We start from the raw sequence: 15,471 nt of genomic DNA on the forward strand, positions 1-15,471 counted from the left end.
CATCATCCTAAGATCAACCATGCTTTAAATCATCAAACTAAAGTCACAAAAATCACAAAATAACACTTGGAGTTTTTGGTTTTACACTTAGTCCAAAAACAAAAAATTTTTCCTCAATGAACTAATAAAATTAGTACTAAAAAATCTTAAATATTCATATTAACCTAAGTGAAAATCATTTCCAAAACTCAACCCCAAAGTGCCCCTAAAAATAAATTCACAGTTTCGAACAATCGTTTTGTCCGAAATTATGAAAATGGATTATTGTGCCATAAAATCCTAAATATTCAACTGAGTCTAATGGCGTAGACTACAATGTATTCTGACACTTCTAACTATCTCAAAAAATTAAAATCGTATTTCTAGCACCATAGCGAGTGATAACACTGACAATGTTGACAGGCTAAAACCTTTGTGATTAGTCGATTCGTGAAAACTTATGGAGTTTTCACAAGGTTCCTAAGTCTATAGAAATTCCACCATTGAGTTTCTAGTGGACTGTTACAGCTTTGTTCCTCTTCAACATCCTCTAGCTTATCAGTTATTGGGATGTGTAAGGACTTACTACTTCTTGTCACAATAGCATTGACCTCTTTCAAATTTCCTTGAGCCATATGCTGACCTTGGGGTGTAGATTGAGGTTGAGAAGGGAACTTTCCATGCTCATTCACACTCAAGGAGCACATCATCTTGGATATATGACTCTTGATCTCTTTGTTTTCTTCAACAACCTACATAATCAAATATTCAAATTTTTGATTAGTTTTATCCTGTGCTTCAATAAAAGCATATAAAGTATCTTCTACAAAGTTCCAAGAAGATGAAGGTGTATGATATGGTGAAGGATATGATCTAAGGGGTTGTGTAGGCGGCTAGTTTTCAAAATTCCAGCTAAAATTGGGGTTATTACGCCACCTAAGATTGTAGGTATCAGAGAAAGGTGCAACAGGCTTCACGTACATACCTAAGGCATTACATTGTTCCTCATACATCCCTATCATCTCTGCAAATGTGTGACACTCATGGATGAGGTGATCTACCCCGCCACACACAAAACATGCTCCAAAAGACTCTGCATGATTAGCCACATGTGTTGGCTTTAAGTCTTTAGTCTTTAAAACCTCTAACTCCCTAGTGAGCATCTCAACCTTAGCCTTTAGGTTATCCTCTTCCTTGAGATGGTAAATTCCACCACCATTTAGGTTTCCTATAGGTCGTGACCTATTTGTGCTTTCAACAGCACTAGGTCCAGTCCAAGTGTGAGCTTTTTCAACAAGCTCATTGAGGTATTCTATGGCCTCATCAGGGTCTTTCTGTAAGAACTCACCATTACACATCACCTCCACAAATTGGCACTCGTTAGGTGTAAGTCTCATAAAAATAGCTCACTAAGCGCCAATTCTCATACCCATGATGAGGGCACATACTCAACAACTCCTTAAATCTCTACCAAGACTGATTCAAAGTCTCACTGTCCTTTTGTGCAAAGGTGGAGATTTGCCTTTTTAAAACATTGGTCTTATGTTGGGGAAAGTACTTATTAAAGAAAACCTAAGTCATCTCATTCCCTGATCCAATAGATCATGGTCTTAGTGAGTATAGCCAACTCTTAGCTTTATCCTTCAAAGAGAAAGGAAAGAACTTAAGTCTCACAATGTCATCAGTTGTATTTTGACTACGAAAAGTCACAACTACTTCCTCAAATTCCCTAATATGCACATATGGATTTTCATTTTCCAAGCCATGAAAAGTAGGGAGTAACTGTATCATCCCTGTTTTAAAATCCAATTGGTGAGTATTAGCTAGAAACATGATGCATGATGGTGTGGCTGTGCGTGTAGGGTGGAGGTAATCCTGAAGGGTCCTAGTGGGTTGATCTCCGTGTTCACTCATTTTTTCAGAATTAAAAAAATTATCAAAAAAAATGATTAGAAAAATTAGACTCTGACTCTGACTCTAACACAGGTCTACAAGCAAACCGACCCAATGCGTCTCTATACCTCTGTGCATGCAAGGTAAAGAAAAATGAAACACTAAAAAAGAAACAAAACTATAAAAAGATAAATTAAATAAAATAAAGATGCTAAAAGAGGAAACGAAGTTACCTCCTTTACAAAATGCTGAAAAGAAAAACTATCTAACAATTCTTCTACCGTCTCCCCTGCAATGGTGCTAAAATTTGACTACGCCCAAAGAATAACGCGATAGTTGTAGCACAGCTTTGGGGTGTCGATTCCATAGGGAGACAAATTAAAAAAATAGCAAAAGGAACAAAGAAACTAAAAAAAATATTAAATGATTAATAGAGAATAAAGATTAATTTTAAATGCAAATTGAAGGAAGCAAAGTTACTAACGGAAGAAGTAATCAAATTGATGAACAGTTGAGCGTCGGGAATCCCTTGCACAAATCCAGTATTTTAATTATTCTTAATTCATTGGATAACTCAATTAGGAACTCAATTTCTAAAATTCTCAATTGGAAGGTATAGATTTATAAACCAAAATGAAATCAAATGTAACCCTTTGAAAAATAATTCAACACTTTTAAAATTCAAAAATTACTATCCCTATTGAGAAAATTCAACAACGACAATATACTCAGGGAGCGATATTACAGCAAAGAACTAAATCAATATAGATAAATAATTGATCCAAACATAATCAAAGAACTAATCCATTCAATAGAAAAAGCATGACTAAATCTATAAATAGAATAAATTCTATGATTATTAGGAAAAGAAATCATCAACGATGAATTGAGAATGATGAAACAAAAGAGTTTTAGCAACTGAAAATCAAATACATGAATTAAAAATAAATTAGAAATACCATCTAATGTGCAAGTTCATCCCTAGCCCTACTCAAGAATTTAGTTATCCATAAATATAATGGACAACAAAAATCTCCAGAGAAAATTGAAGTGAACGACAGCCATGAAAGTGATTTTCTCATCTCTTCAAATCTGCCTCTTGTGCCTCTCCTCCCCTCTATTTCATGCTAATGATATTGATGGGTCCCAAGGTGGACCAGGTCGTAAAGATCCTTTGTAAGTTTCAGATGGGGCAATTACAAGATCAAGAGTTAGGAAGATCAAGGAAGCTATGCAACGATGGGTGAAATCCACTTGAGATGTGTTTAGCAAGAGCCCAATATTCAAAATGGGCTTTAGAGAAGATCTAGCTTTCATCCATGTGATACGTTATGGAATACACAACTTGGGCCTATTGTTATTGAAGGCCATTGGCTTGTTTATTTTATTAAAAGAGCTTATTTGATTAGTCATAGGAATTAATCTAGAATAATTGGGCTTGGGGGAAGTCCAGCCCACACATGTCTTATTTCTTATGAACTAGGATTTTTGGGAAGGCCTTGTATTTTAACCAAGGGCTTATTTGGAAAGTATTATATTATTTGAACTAGAGTTTTATAAGTTACTGTAGCGCTCACTGTTGACACTACAATACCTACGACACTATTCACTTAGGGTTTTGGGATTGTTTATTTAAACCACTTGTAGCCTCATTTGAAGAGGTTAGACATTATTGAATTTGATGAATTTTATTCATTGTGAGTTGAGTTTATCTCCTCTTGTTCTTGATTGAACGTTTGAACTTATCAAAAGTAAATCACAACCTTTGTGGCGTTAATCTGGGTTCTTGAGAATGGTTCTTCAATGGGTCTAGATTTTTATATAATCTAGATTCTTGAAACAATTTCTCATCAGATCTAGATTCCTCCATCCAATAGACTTGATATTGGCTTTCTTGGGTTTGTTTTTCCAATATTGTTGTTGGGTCTCGAAGCGAGTCGATTGAGGTTCACATAATTTGGTATTTAGAGCTTGGTTTCCAATCAAGTCTGCTTCTATCTTTTATTTATTGCATCATAAATTTTAGGGCTTCAATGTTCTAGGGTTCCCAAAAAAAAAAAGTGCAGAAATTCATTTTTCCTTAGGCTGCCAAAATTTTCACCATCGAGACGTCCGGATGATGACAACCCGGGTCACCACCCTATCGACGAGTGCCTAGTGTGTATAAGCAACAAATGTGCACGAAGAAACACGCAGCGGATAGCAAAGTCATATAACTAAGTACCAGAATTTTTCTTAGTTTAATACAAAACTGTTCAAAACATACATAATAAAATATTACATAACACAAATATTGTTCTAAAACCAACTACAAAGCATAGACTTTAACTCAGCACTCCGGCGGAGCCGCATCCTCGGGCTCATCCTCCTCCTATTCCTAGAATCCTTCACCAAAATCTACAGTACCAAAAATGGTGCCGCAGGTAAGTAAAATCCAAACACCACTAGATAAAAACATATAAACTCAAACAATATGTATGAAATAATGCAATGCACATGTCCCATAAAACCTCATTTTTTCCACGCACGCCAAAAATCTCATTTGGCCCAAAAACATAACCTTTCCAAATATCATGCCAAAAGTCACATTTGGCCCTTATCCAACTCATACCATTAACCAATTAATCCGTATGCACCATGACCTCCCTTAGGGGTCATCCGCAGACCCTGGCTCTTGTGCCACACTGCAGGTAACAACCACGCGTGTGACACCTAAACGAGCGATGCCCAGTTCCGCGCCCCGCACTTTCATAGCCAAGCATCCTCTAGCCCTCGCCAGCGAAGGGCCACGGAGTCGGTGCTTAGAGCGATGCCCAATTCCGTGCCCGGCGCGTTCGTAGCCAAGCATCCTCTAGCCCCCACTCCCGTCGTCGCCCAGCGACAAATCAGGGGAAATCACTCAGTATATTACGCTCCCGAGTGACCAGAGGAGCTCCACCGAGAAAATAACCCATCCCGGCTTGGGCTCGTGAGACACAGCACTCGAAAATCCATTTACGCCAATAAAACAGGATTTTCTCAATTTAAAATAAAATGCACATGTATGCAATATGTAACACACGCCTCATGGCACAAATAACCAACCAATCACAAATCAACACATCAAGCAACTCTGTCCTCAATCCATCCGACCCCCGAACTCCTCGGACTCAGTCCAAAATCAACCAACCAGTAGATAAATAAATAATGTAAGAGCATAATATATTTAAATCTAAAAGTAGAGTTTGGAAAATACTTACAGCGCTATACGGTATTTTTTGAAAGCTCGTGGTGTTGCAAACGACAGAGGAAAAGCAACGTAACAGTGTGTTTTACACTGTGGCTGTGGGTAATAAATTACCCACCTTTGAACGGGAATAAACCAAGGCATGAAAGTGATAGGGATTGGTCATGAGATATTTATGAAGCTAAGGGAAACGAGTTTTGGCCGTGGGTGGCGATGGAAATGGCGGAGGAAGCGGAAAAAGCTCAAATCGGAGTTGAGCTTGTGGGAGCTACTCTGGCAATGGATCGAGGCCAGAAATGGGTGGTTTAGGTCAGAAAGAGGTAGGGGAAGAAGCTATGAAGAGATGGTGGCAAGAGGTGGTGCGACGGCGCCGGAATCGGTGAAAACCCGTGTGGCTTGGAGGAGCTCGTGGTGGCTAACGGCAGCTCGGATGGAGGTGAAACTTGGTGGGGATGTTCATCGGTGAGAGGGGAAGAAAACTGGGTGGGTGGTGTAGGCCATGCCACCAGAGAGAGGCGGTTCTGGGCTACGAAAGCAACCGGCAACAGGGGAGAAAAACAAGGCAGGTGTCGTGACTTCCAACAGTGCGTGGCGGCTAACGGCTGGTCCGATGGCTCTAAAAATTGGTGGGGATGATCTCTGGTGGGAGGGGAAGAGAATGGTGGGGGTGGTACACTACACAGCGGCCGGACGGGGAGAACCGGGCGGTGAAAGGGGTTGCGACGGTAAGGAGAAAGAGAAGAGGCAGCTCACGAGAGAGAGAAAACGGGGAGGAAAGAAGAAGAAAAAGAAATAAAAGAAAGAAAAGAAGAAAAAGAAAAGGAAAAAGGGAAAAAGAAAAAGAGAAAAGAAAAGAAATGAGGTCCAATCCTCACTCCGGAAACCAAAAACAGATCCGCCGAAAACGATTTTAAAAACCGTAAAACGACTAAATAAATTAAATACAACATCAAATAAATAAAAACCAATTTAAATACATTAATTTATAATAAATAAACCAATATATTAATTAAATTAAAAAAACCCTTCAGTGAAAATACACGTAAAAGTGGGTCATCACACTTGATATCATAAACCATTTTTTTTTTCTTCTAATGATGCACCATGGCAACACCTACACCCTCTCCTTGCATGGCAGCACCTGAAAATGAAGAAAATCATTTGATGTGGGTCACTATTCACCCGCACAAGGGTATGCAACCAAACTGGGAAATTCAAACCCTTCACCACCGCCCACTTCAACCAATCACCATGGACTAAATCCAACGTTTCCTCCCCCATAGCTTCCTATAAATACCTCCCTCACCCCCAAATTTCCTTCACACCACTTCTCCAAGCCTCCTCTTGAGCATTGATAGCCCTCTTCCTTTATAAAATCTAGAGTGAATCCAAGAGGTGTGTTTTTGAGTGTTCTTCGGAGTTTTCTTAAGTGTTCTTAGAGGGCCACAAAAATTGTAAGCTTTCTTACCCTAGATATTAGTTTCCATTTCAAGTCTTGCTCTTAAGTGTTGAAGTGAGTTTTGGTTAAGTTGAGAAAAGGTTAACATCCTTAAATCAAAACCGAATCCATTAAGGTTGAATTAAGTGTTTAAATTGTTTTAAGTGGGAATTTTAGTTATGGCATGTCTTAGCATATTTTGATATGATTTATTAATGTCTTAGAATGATTTTTGAAGATTTAAATTTGAGTTTGAAAGTATGCCATGATAGGTTTAAATTCTATCTTTTGTTGATCATCCAAGCTTTCATGGTTTTGATTAATTTATGCTTAACTTAAGTATTGGGATCAACTTGTTCACCTAATATTAAGCTTTTAATAGGTCATGAAGGATTATAGTAATTATTTTCAGTTAAAGCATGCATTCATATGGGTCAATAGTTGAAATTACACTTAGGCATCAACTAGAGTGCATGCCACGTATTGAGTGTATTTGAACTAGTTCCACTTTGATTTTTAGAATTATAAGGGCATAGATGGTTTTTTAATATATAAAATATGAGGTCTATGAAATTTGGTTAAATTTGGTATTCATTTGTGATGAGTGTGCAAAAGTGCACTCTATATACCCTATTATTGGACTAAAATGCTAAAATGTGAATAGAAATCATAGGAATTAATGTGTATTCTTAAATTGAATTTCTATTTACGTTGGGATACTCCTAAGCAGTTTTTTTATGTCTAATTTCAGAGTTTATAACAGAGCAAGTCAAGCCCATTCAAATTCAAAGGAGGACATTCATGGGGTTTGAGAGCAATTTGGAAGAAAAGAAAAGGGAAAAAATCACAAAATGAAACCACAAGAAGTCCAAGTCTGAAATTCGCTAGGAGACAGTCTGGACATACTTTAGTCTTTTGACTGTATCATTTTACTCATATATCAGATTGATGCGATTCTTGATGCATTGGAAATATATCTTAAAGGGCTATAACTTTGTCTCTAATAAGGATTTCCAAATTCGAACTCCTGAAGGCTGTACATGGCTGCCAAGATAAGTCCTAAAATTTAGGCGATTTTTTTATGCAGAAATTAAGAGGACATTAGGGTTTCTTTCCTACCCTATATAAGCATATCTTTAGCACGAAATGGAGGGGAGGAAGAGGCACAAGAGGCAGATCTGAAGAGAGGAGAAAATCACTTCCATAGCCATAGTTCACTTCAGTTTTCTCTGGAGATTTTTGTTGTCCATTATATTTATGGGTAACTAAATTCTCAAGTAGGGTTAGGGATGACCTTGCACATTAGATGGTATTTCTAATTTATTTTTAATTCATGTATTTGATCTTCAATTGCTAAAACTCTTTTGTTTTATCATTCTCAATTCATCGTTGATGTTTTCTTCTCCGAATAATCATAGAATTTATTCTGTTTATGGATTCAGTCATGCTTTTTCTATTGAATGGATTAGTTCTTGGATTATATTTGGATCAATTATTTATCTATATTGATTTAGTTTTTTTTGCAATATCGCTTCCCGAGTATATTGTCATCATTGGATTTTATCAATAGAGGTAGTAATTCACGTTTTTTTAAAAGTGGAGAATGTTTTTTCAAAGGGTTACATTTGATTTAAGTCTGGTTTATAAATCTATACCTTCCGATTAGGAATTGCGGGAATTGAGTTCCTAATTGAGTTATCCAATGAATTAAGAATAATTAAAATACCAGATTTGTGCAAGGGATTCCCGACGCTCTACTGTTTGTCAAATTTGAGTATTTTTTCTGTTAATCACTTTGCTTCACTTTAATTTACATTTAAAATTGATCTTTGTTCTCTATTACTTATTTAATATTTTCCTTTAGTTTCTTTGTTCCTCTTGCTATTCTTTTAATTTGTCTCCCTGTGGAATCGACACCCCAAAGCTGTGCTACAACTACCACGTTATTCTTTGGACGTAATCAAATTTTGGTGCCGTTGCCGGGGAGACGGTAGAAGAATTGTGAGATAGTTTTTCTTTTCAACAGTTTGTAAAGGCGGTAACTTCGTTCCCTATTTTAGCTTGCTGCATCTTTTTTTTATTTTCTTTTTCTTTTTGTAGTTTTTTTTAGTGTTGGGTTTTTCTCTACCTTGCATGCACAGGTATAGAGACGCCTTGGGTCGGTTTGCTTGTAGACTTGTGTTAGAGTCAGAGTTTAATTTTTCTGATCATTTGTTTGATAATTCTTCTAATTCTGAGAAATTGAGTGAACACAAAGATCAACCCACTAGGACCCTTCAGGATTACCCTACACGCACAGCCACACCATCATCCATCATGTTTCCAGCTAATATTCGCCAATTGGATTTTAAAATAGGGATGATACAGTTACTCCCTACTTTTCATGGCTTGGAAAATGAAAATCCATATGTGCACATTAGGGAGTTTGAGGAAGTAGTTGCGACTTTTCATAGTCAAAATGCAACTGATGACATTGTGAGACTTAAGTTCTTTCCTTTCTCTTTGAAAGATAGAGCTAAGAGTTGGCTATACTCATTGAGACCACGATCTATTAGGTCATGGAATGAGATGACTCAGGTCTTCTTTAATAAATACTTTCCCCAACATAAGATCAATGCTTTAAAAAGGCAAATCTCCACCTTTGTACAAAAGGACAGTGAGACTTTGTATCAGTCTTGGTGTGATGACCCGCTTTTACGTGTATTTTCACTGAAGGGTTGTTTTTAATTTAATTAATATATTGCTTTATTTATTTTAAATTATAATGTTTTAAATTTGGTTTTTATTTGTTGGATGTTGTGTTTCATTTATTTATTTGTTTTACGGTTTTTAATCTCGTTCTCGGCGGATTTGTTTTGTTGTCCGGAGTGAGGATTGGACCTCATTTCTTCCTACATCTCTTTTTCCCTTTTTCCTTTTTTCCCTTTTTCTCTTTTCTTTTTCTTCTTTCTTTTTCTTTTTCTTTTTTTTTTCTTTCTTTTCTTTTTTCTTCTTCCTTTCTCTCTCCCGTGCGTCGACTCTCTCTCTCTCCTCTCCCACGCCGGAAGCCACCCTTGCCTTGACCCACCACCGTCCAGCCACCGTGGTCGACACCACCCCCACAGGTCGAACCCCCTCCCTCCGGCGCACCACCCCATCGAACCCCAGCCCCATCCGGCCAGCCGTTTGGCCAGAAAATGCCCAACAAAGCCCCACGGATTTTGCCCCGATCCGCCGCCGTCGCTCCACCTCCGGCCACCACCTTTTCACCACTTCATCACCGGTTCCTTGCCGTCCTAACCCACCCATTTCCGGCCTCTAATAGCCACCGGAACAGCTCCCACGAGCTAGCTTTCCATTTTGGGAAATCCGGCCATCAACCACCATTTTCGCCGCCACCCACGGCCAAACGTCACTTCCACTAGCTACATAATCATCCTTAGACCATTCCCTATCAATCCCAAGCCTTGGTTTGTCCCCGTTCAAAAGTGAGTATTTTACAACCCACAGCCACAGTGAAGTTTCACTGTTACGTTGCTTTTTCTCCGTCGTTTGCAACGCCGCAAGCTTTCTAAAAATACCATATAGCGCTGTAAGTATTTTCCAAACCCTACTTTTAGATTTAAATATATTTTGCTCTCTCAATAATTATTTCTGCTGGTTGGTTGATTCCGAACTGAGTCCTAGGAGTTCGGGGGTTGGATGGATTGAGGACAGAGTGCTTGGTTTTGGTTGTTTGTGATTGCTTGATTTTATTTGAGCCATGAGGCGTGAGTTGCATTTTGTGTATATGTGCATTTTATTTATTTGAGAAAATCTCGTTTATTGGCGTAAATGGTTTTTGGGTGCGTGTGTTACACGAGCCCAAGCTGGGATGGGTTATTATCTTGGTGGAGCTCCTCTGGTCACTCGGGAGTGGATAAAACTGAGTGGCAGGGCGACGACCAGATCGCACGATACGGTAACGCTGTCGTGTCGACTCTGTGGTCCTTAGAGTGGCGGGGACTAGAGGATGGCCTGGCCAGGTACGAGCGGGGCGCGAGTCTGGGCATCACTCGTTTAGGTGTCACATGTGTGGTCGTTACCTGCGGTGTGGCACAGAGCCAGGGTGTGCGGTTGATCCCTAGGGGAGATCATGGTGCATGCATAACCGGTTTGTTTTTATGGTTTTCGGATGTGAGCCATTTTCTGGGAAAATGGTGATGCTTGGTTTTCGAGGATTTTGATCCATTTTCTGGGAAAATGGTGGTTTGGGCCATTATCAGGGATAATGGCGAGGCTTGGTTTTAAGGATATGTTTTTGTGGGCCAAATGGGTTTTTGGCATGCGTGTAAAAAATCATATTTTATGGCGCATGTGCATTCGTTTTTATTTCATGCATATTGTTTGAGTTTTATATGTTTTTATCTAGTGGTGTTTGGAGTTTACTTACCTGCGGCACCATTTTTGGTACCGTAGATTTTGGTGCAGAGATCGAGGATGAGGAGGAGGAGGCTGAGCCCGAGGATGCGGCTCCACCGGGGTGCTGATGTCATGTTTTGTATTTAGTTTAAAATTTTATTTGTGTCTTGTAATATTTATTTATGTATGTTTTGAATAGCTTTGTATTAAACAAGAAAAATTCTGGTACTTAGTTATTGACTTGCTTTTCGCTGCGTATTTCTCGTGCACATTTGTCGCTTTTTCACACACTTGGCACACGTCGATAGGATGATGACCCGTGATGTCATCATCCGGATGTCTCGATTTTCCCGTGTTCGTGCGTGGGGATTTGGGGGCGTCACAGGTGGTATCAGAGCGGTTTGGCTCTGGGTAAAACCACATGTCCCGTAAGTAGTACCAGAATGCTTTTAAAGTTGTGTTTTAAAATTTATGTTAAGTAAAGTTATTTAAATTGTTTTATTTCTTTTATTTGATTTATTTGTTTGAACTTGTTTGCTTGTTTTTATTTATTTAGTTATGTTTTTGCAAGTTGGTTTCTTTTGTTTTGTGTGATGTGGTGTTGGTCTTTGGTTCTGTTTTTGTTTGTTGTTGGTTTTATTTGCTTTTGTTTTTTGAAAGGGGGTCAAAGGTTGTGGTGGCAGGAAAATGGGGAGGCCAAAGAAATCTACTCAGGAGCCGCGGGACAATACATCAAGAGATGACTCCATAGCCCAAGCCATACGGCAGATGACGGAGTTTATGCAGCAAAATTTTAGGCCACAACTGACAGGGCCTTGGCCACAACCAGGGGGACCTTGGCCACAACAAGGGGGTCCCTGGCCGCCACAAGGAGGGCCTTGTCCACAACAAGAAGGACTTTGGCCGCAACCAGGAGGTCCTTGGCCATATCAGGGAGGGCCTTGGCTTTACCTGAGAGGATCTAGCAGCATGGTGCAAGCCGGATGCACCTATGAGCGCTTTCTGGAGCATAAGACCCCACACTTCACTGGAGAAGAGGACCCGCTTCAAGCTAGAAAGTGGATCAAAGACCTGGAAAGAACTTTTGAGGTGTGTGGTTGCATCAAGGCGCAACAGGTACTCTACGCCAGCTATCTGTTTCAAGGCACCGCTTTTGATTGGTGGGATACTAAGAGGGTGATGCTAGAAGCAGAGTTGGGTTCATTCGCCGCTGTAACATGGCAACGCTTCAAGAAAGAATTTAATGACCGCTTCTTTCCCGCATCGGTAAGGAAGCAAAAGGCAAGAGAGTTCTCAAATTTGGTTCAAGGAGGCATGACAGTGGAACAGTACGCCCGAAGGTTTATAGAACTTGGGCGATTTGCTCCCCACCTTATCGCTACAAAGGAGATGCGAGCTGATCGTTTTCAGGAGGGACTACGCCCTAATATACGCCCTATGGTGGTCAGCCATCGGATATCCACTTTTCAGGAATTAGTGGATGTGGCCACCCTTGTGGAGCGAGAAAATAATTTGAGTATGGGCTCCCCTCTGGGTCATAAGAGGCGGAGTTTTTCTGGTGAAGGAAGCAGCTCGGGTTCGCCTCATAAATTTGTTCAGCGGACCGGATGTAACAGCCCGCTAGAAATTCAATTGTGAAATTTCTATTAACTTTAGGAACCTCGTGAAAATCCCATAAGTTTTCACGAATCCATTAATCGTATAGGTTTTTGTCTAACTACATAGTTAGTGTTATTATTTACTATGGTATCAGAAGTGTATTTTTTATTATTGGAGATAGTTAGAAGTGTCAAAATGTATTATGATTTGTGTCATTAGACTCGGGGGGTTATTTAAAGTCTTATGGCGCAATAACATTTTTTCATATTTTTGGACAAAACGTCTGTTCAAAACTGTAGATATTATTGGATAAAAAGAAATATCTTGAGGTAATTTTCATGAATATTATTGGGTAAAAATATTTTGAGTTGATTTTTATAGATATTATTAGATAAAAATATCTTAAGTTGAATTTTTGTAGATATTATTGGATAGAATATTATGAGATAATCTTTTATAGATATTTTGGGTAGGAGAAAACCACACTCAACTCTCAACTCCAGCCTTATCACCTCCCTTATCTCGTCCATAAATATGTCCAGCCAGCACCCATGAACTTATCTTCAATTACACCTTCCAATAAAAGATTATCAAACACTCTCTCTCGGACAGCTTTTAGGAGTTCTTTTGCACGCCCATTTCGAAGCTGTTGTAAGTGTTTTATCATAAAGTCTCCTTCATATAAGTTGTTCCTTTTTGAGTCTAGTTTACATGGATATCTTATTTGCCCCATTTGAAGATCATTTGGTCAGTAAAATATTGTGTAAACTATAGAAAGGTCATTCTGGGAGATAAACTGGAGAATATGTTATAGTTTGGAGTTTTTGACCAAGCTAATGGATAGATATTGGTCCGAAATTTTTATGGAGTATTGTTAATATGTATATGTGACTATTGGTTGAGGATTTTTGCATGATTAAAGGTTTTGATGAAAGATTTTCTTAGATTTAGAAACTTAGAAACTGGAAGAAGAAAAACAGTTTCTGTTTTGAGAAAGTTTAACTCTTTGGTGGTCTAAACCTATTCTAATGACTTTAATAATTTTATTGGAGGATCCTAAGTATCTTATATACATGTTATATTATTATTTTGAAGATATTTGATGTTAGTTTCAAAGATATGAAATTTTATGCAAAGAGATATTCAAATAAGCCAAAGTGTGGATATTCTTGGCTAAATTTATGTTTTGGTTAATTTCTAACCATGTGATCTTGAATTAGAAGCTTATATATGTTTTAGGACATCTTTTTAAACCATGTGATGGTTTGGTTTGAAGATCATATATTTATAAGTCATAGATCAAAAGATTTATCAAAACTAGTTGAGGAAAAAGTTTCTGTTTTTGGACTAAGTGTAAAACCACAAACTCAAAATGTTATTTTGTGATTTTGGTGACTTTGGTTTGATGATTTAAAGTATGGTTGATGTTAGGATGATCTTATGAATATGTTAGAAGTAAGATTTGATTTTTGAAACTCTTGGAGATGTTTTGATTTAAGGTCAAAACTTGTGATTCAAGTGATTGGATCTTTATACAAAAAAGTTTGGTGTTGATTATTAGCTTTTTCTAAATGGATGTTTTAAGTATGGTTTTGAACTTAGGATTGGAAGATATTTGTTGCAAAATTTTGGTTTAAGCATGAGTTTTGAAGTTGAAAAGAATTTCAACAAAAAAAAAAATAAGGGAAATGGCCTATGGATGTTTCGGCCATAGTGTGTTTTCCATAGTTGTGTTTTGTTTTAAATTTTTCTGAGTTGATATTTAAGTTTAGGACAAAATTTACATGAGGAATGTAAATTTTGGAAACTTTTGGAGTTAGTATGCAAAATCCTTAAGTTATGGGTAAAACGGTCATTTTCCCACATGTAAAGAGTAAAATGAAAATTTTACTCTTTAAGTTAGTATTTTCCATATTTCAAATTATTAGTGATTTAGTTCTAACTTTTAGAATCACTAATTACAGTTCCTCGTGATCGCACTTGAAGTTTTATAAGAAACGCGGAGATCGAGGTAAGTTAGCTTTTAACTTACTAGCAGTCTAATGTGTATGTGTGCTAAGTAAAGGAACTACAATGTATGTATGTATGTTATCATATATGTCATGCCATGCCAAGTTATCACGTAATTGTCTATTATACAGAATTTATTCTGTCATCAATTTTTATCTGTTACATAATATATTTTGTCATGTATTACTGTACATTACAAATATGTCATGTTAAATATGTTGTCTATTATATGTTATGCCATGTTACGAAATGTTTCTATCTCAAGTTGGTATTGTATTTCAAGTTATGTTCAAATCACTTTATGTTACGTCAGGGCTCCAATCCTTTGTTTTTTAGTCACGTTTCATCTTGAGTACATTCAGTTTGTGTAGAATACATGGGGCCACAACAACTATGGAGTATGTATTTAACTGCATTGTGATGTGTAGAATACATGGGGCCACAACAACTGTGGAGTATGTATTTACACGTAGAATACATGGGGCCACAACAACTGTGGAGTATGTATTTTTCATGTTAAGTCAAGTTTGCGTAGAATACATGGGGCCACAACAACTGTGGAGTATGTATTTTTCATGTTAAGTCAAGTTTGCGTAGAATACATGGGGCCACAACAACTGTGGAGTATGTATTTACATATAGAATACATAGGGCCACAACAACTGTGGAGTATGTATTTTTCATGTTAATTCAAGTTTCAGAGTAAGTTCATACTAAGTCAAGTTTCAGATCAAGTTCATGTCAAGTCAAGTTCAGTTCATGTTTCAATTTAAGTTATGTCAATTACGATATGTTGTACGCTAAGTTATGCTTTAATTATTTATGAATTTGATTATGCATTTATGCTTTTACTGTCATCCATGCATCATTAGCATGTGTGGAAGTTTTTTTGTTAACTTGCTGAGATTTGAAATCAAATCTCACTGTGGTAGTCCCAACTACCATT

At 37.8% G+C, this 15,471-nt stretch overlaps 1 non-coding gene across 1 annotated transcript; it reads left to right on the forward strand.

Moving 5' to 3' along the window:
- The first annotated feature begins 1,405 nt into the window (after positions 1-1,405).
- LOC122314591 lies at positions 1,406-1,513 on the forward strand. Its single transcript, XR_006243809.1, has one exon. It is a non-coding gene; the product is annotated as a small nucleolar RNA R71 (small nucleolar RNA).
- Positions 1,514-15,471: the final 13,958 nt, after the last annotated feature.

The sequence above is a fragment of the Carya illinoinensis genome, chromosome 6 (genome assembly GCF_018687715.1).
Source record: "Carya illinoinensis cultivar Pawnee chromosome 6, C.illinoinensisPawnee_v1, whole genome shotgun sequence".
NCBI classification, from domain to species: Eukaryota; Viridiplantae; Streptophyta; class Magnoliopsida; order Fagales; family Juglandaceae; genus Carya; species Carya illinoinensis.